Below are 4,156 nucleotides of genomic sequence, written 5' to 3'. Positions count from 1 at the left end.
AGACTCGGTCCGTCACTCAATTATGTCCGTCGGGGAACTAGATATTTTAAATGGTTCGGCTCGCAAAAACGGAATTAAAATAAAATAAAATAAAATAATATCCTGCGCCCAATAATTCGGTACAGGGTCGTGCCGAACCGAAAGTCGCATACCGAATGATTCGACACAAATACATGTACCGTTACGGCCCTAATACATTCATATCAGAAACTGATGGACCTAAATGATGTTTATTGGTTGACTAGGAAAATTCTTTGTCGGGGGCAAATAAGGTCTGTGAAATAAAGAGCACTTCCTCATCTCATCTCTGCCTTAATCTTGCAGTTTACAAACTTAAGCTCGTCACAATATATTTTTGCAGTTAAATGAGAATTTAAATAACTGTTGTAAAATGTGTTCTCAATGTTTTTATGTTCACGTGACATCGAATTAATTGTTCAAACAGCAAAAAAAGTTACGGTAAACTGACAGAATTCCTGTCAGACGAGGCTCATGCGATACATTTATTTTGTGTCTGGTGTACTGTAACATAAACTTTTATGTTACTGTATTGTACTAAACTAAAAGTTTTGAGTGCAAGCTGTCTGTGAGCTGCAAGTTGTGCGAGCGAACTGGGGTTTAAAGTGCAGAACAGTCAAGCTGTGAGCCGTAAAACTAAAAACACAATCAGGTAAAAGACACTGGAAGGTTTTGTAAAAGAAAACCTCAAAGATGGTGATCATTCAACGGGGTCGTCACTACATGCGACGTCTGTCATGTCATACACATATGTAGAAATTGATGAACCAACTGAGGCGATATCCTACCATCCAGTGAGTCTCCTCCCATAACAAATGTTATAAGCAGATGAGTCACTGGCATGTCTAAGTTCTGAGCGCAGCATCCAGTCCTGGATCAGCAGGGGTTGTTTTTTTTGCCCTGAGCCATTTTCACATCAGTGACATGAATATGCAGATTTAAAAATTTTTATTTCTGTGTGTTCACATGACTTACAGGGACCTGTACAGCTGTGTCAGTCTCATCCACGCCTGCTGCCATTTTGTGTCCATTTTGTGTCCATTTTGTCTGGCTCCGACACAGGAGGATGACGTCCTCGTTCCTAATCCCATCCACAAAGCTCAGACTGGCTCAGTTGTTTGTTGTTCTGGGAAACAGCTGTCATTTAGCACGACAACAAACCTACTGATTCTAGTTTCTGAGCTGAAGCCACCAGGTTACATTTTGTATTTCCTCACTGAGGATCTATTTTTGGATCAGCGACGAACTGCGTCCCCTCGACATGACACACATCTGACACACAAAACAACTCAGACACAAAACGTTCAGTATGAGACACACACATTAACACACACACACTCTGCTGCTGCTTTTAGTAGCACACAGGGATGAGAGTGTTGTGCTTACTTGGATGTTTTCAGGCCCACAGTGCACCACCGATCCATTAATGCATTAATGAAGGTCTAATCCTCCGCTGAAAAAATAAAAACACCAAAGCTGCTGTTTCATAACAAAGCAGCTGTGTTTCCTGAGCCCTGTGTGTGGGCGTCACCCAGCTGGGCTTTAGAAACTGGCTTCAGGGCCCGCCCAACCTTTACCTTCTGCTGCGGCTTCCTCCAGAGACCCCTGACTGCAGGTGGACATGCAGCTATCTGCCTCAATCTGCTGGAAAAGCTGTTGTCATGATCAGAAGTTAAGCGGTGTGTGGAGAGGTCTGGCACGGCCCGCTCACTGGGTGGAAACTCGCCACGAGCCGCCAGCCAAAAGCTTTATGTTTGCATTTGGCAGTTTGTCTGTTGCTCTGATCGCAGGGAGGATTGTGTGCACTCTGAAAACAGAAAAAATGTAAATTATTCATTTATGCTCGTTACATTTCTGGTTTAAACCCTCTGTCCCTGATTAACACGTTTTAGATCAAAAATTACACCCATACACTCCTGAAACTAACCTGAAGTTGAATCAGCTGAAGGTTCTTGTCACATGACATGCAGTGTGCGCTGCTGCACTCTGTTTACTCAGGGCGGAGCCAACGGCATCACTTGCGCCTGCCATGCATCTACATTAAAAACAATGATTTCGAGGGTGCTAAAAATGCGGCATGTGTAAGGCTCCTAACTAGACTTGCACCGATTACAATTTTTTGGGCCGATTCCGATTTCATTTTTTCAAACCACTTTACAGCGCACAAGATATTGCAATATTTTCTATCTTTCCTTTATTAGAACATAGCTATACAACCAGCTTTTCAATAATCATCTCAAACAAACAAACACAAACAGTGACATGTTTCTTATCCTGTTAGGAAACATTTTCCTTTTTGCTCAAATATAACTTCAGGTACAGTATTAAAATAAATAAGTAAAAAAAGGCATACATAAATAAAAACATCGATAAATAAAATAATTCTTGGTGTGTAGCATTTGTGGCTAATTTCTTGAATAGACAAAAAAGTATAAATATCTCCTGTTGGAAATTCACACAGGTCTTCAGGACGCGCCCGCCAGTAAGCGCATGGACACGTGCATCTTCGGCACGCGGACACGTGCCTCGTCAGTTTCAAGCGGCACAGTGCAGCAGTGAGAGCTCCGCAGTTCAGTTTAACACGGACAATTGACAACTTTCTTCTTCTCTCTTTTGATGCGTGTGTAAATGATTAAGGTGAGAAGCCGCCCATGTTTCACTTCCTCACATCGCCCAAGCCTTGAGTTGCACATGTGCGTGTGTGTGCGCAGCCGATGTTACACGATGTCAATCATGCGGCACGCTGGGAATTTGACCAGTGTTTTAATTCGGCATATTTTAGACTGACCGGCTGGTCATGGCCGATCACGTGAAAACCGGCCCGATTCCGAGGACTGCCGATAAATCGGTACAAGTCTACCCCTAACCCTACACTTTCCAACATATCAGTCTGGTTATAGAATATGGAAGAAACATACATCTCTCTCCACCCTCTCAATGTAGCGAGTATCATTATTACACCTGTTGTAGCCATGACGTGTAACTTGAAGTCCACATTGCCTGAAGGCCAAAAAACACTGGCGGTGAACGGCGTGCGTCAAAAAATACACCCCTCTTATTTTCAATGTACATCTCCACTGATGGCGGCTAGATGTGCATCTGCGCCACTAATGACTCACATCCTGCCATTACAAAAACAATGGCCAAAAAGATGCTTCCTGGCAAGTCATAGCTCTGTAATAAGTTGGTGTCCGGTCCACATATGATTTTAAGATACCACAGAGGGGGAAGAGGTACAGATCCTTCAGTAACACTGACTCTATGTGGTCGTCTGTTGACGAGCTGCAGCGCGATGTGTCCGGTGTGTGCTGGGGGTGGCATTTGATGCACGTCAACTGATGCGCCACACTGTCTGCTTCTGAAGGGGACGAACTTAGCAAAAGGTCAATTACAGAGAACTTCTCCAAAACTTTTCCTGTTTATTTATTTATTTATTTATTTATTGGTGCAAAAATTAAAACAGTGGTGACTTTACATGTGGGCGGCACAGTGGTGCAGTGGTTAGCATTGTTGCCTCGTAGCAAGAGGTGTGGGGGAGCCCTGCTATGCGGAATCTGCATGTTCTCCCTGTGTCAGCGTGGGTTTCCTCCAGGTGCTCCAGCTTCCTCCCACAGTCCAAAGACATGCAGGTTAATTGGTGACTCTAAATTGGCAGTGCTTAATTTGATCCGGAACGTACTGGAACGCACCAGGATCTTTTCAGAAAAGGCCCTGGTGCGTTCCGGAGCTAATTTGCATGGGTCTAGAACTGTTCACATCTAAAAACTACATACAGTATTGGCTGATGTCACTGGTGTTGCATGGTGGAGTACCGTAGTACTACGGTGCCTGATGTACCACTACTGTAGGATAAGTTCAAAGTCCAATCGCAAAAGGGTGAGTGTCCATGCGCTGTCCAATAATGGTGCGCGCTGGTCAATAACGGCGTGCGCTGGCCACCTGGCACTCAATATGCTGCTGTAGTGATTTGTTTTCCAGACGTGAGTATCTTTGAGCAGTGAAAGTTATTATTTATTTCTTTTTACTTGTCGGCAGTGATTTGTTTTCCACAGAGCTCTACAGTGCGAGCATTTTACTTGCATTTGCGACTAAAAATAGAATACAAAATACAAAATAAATCATTCAGCACGCTGTGCGA

At 43.7% G+C, this 4,156-nt stretch overlaps 1 protein-coding gene across 3 annotated transcripts in view; it reads left to right on the top strand.

Moving 5' to 3' along the window:
• The window catches only part of LOC126393832 (spermatid perinuclear RNA-binding protein-like), a 139,312-nt gene that overhangs the window by 29,549 nt on the left and 105,607 nt on the right, over positions 1-4,156 (top strand). The gene's annotated exons all lie outside the window — the stretch shown is intronic.

This window comes from Epinephelus moara, chromosome 8 (genome assembly GCF_006386435.1).
Source record: "Epinephelus moara isolate mb chromosome 8, YSFRI_EMoa_1.0, whole genome shotgun sequence".
NCBI lineage: Eukaryota > Metazoa > Chordata > Actinopteri > Perciformes > Serranidae > Epinephelus > Epinephelus moara.
Note: the sequence above shows the minus strand (reverse complement) of the source record. Positions and strands in the feature narration are given on the sequence as shown.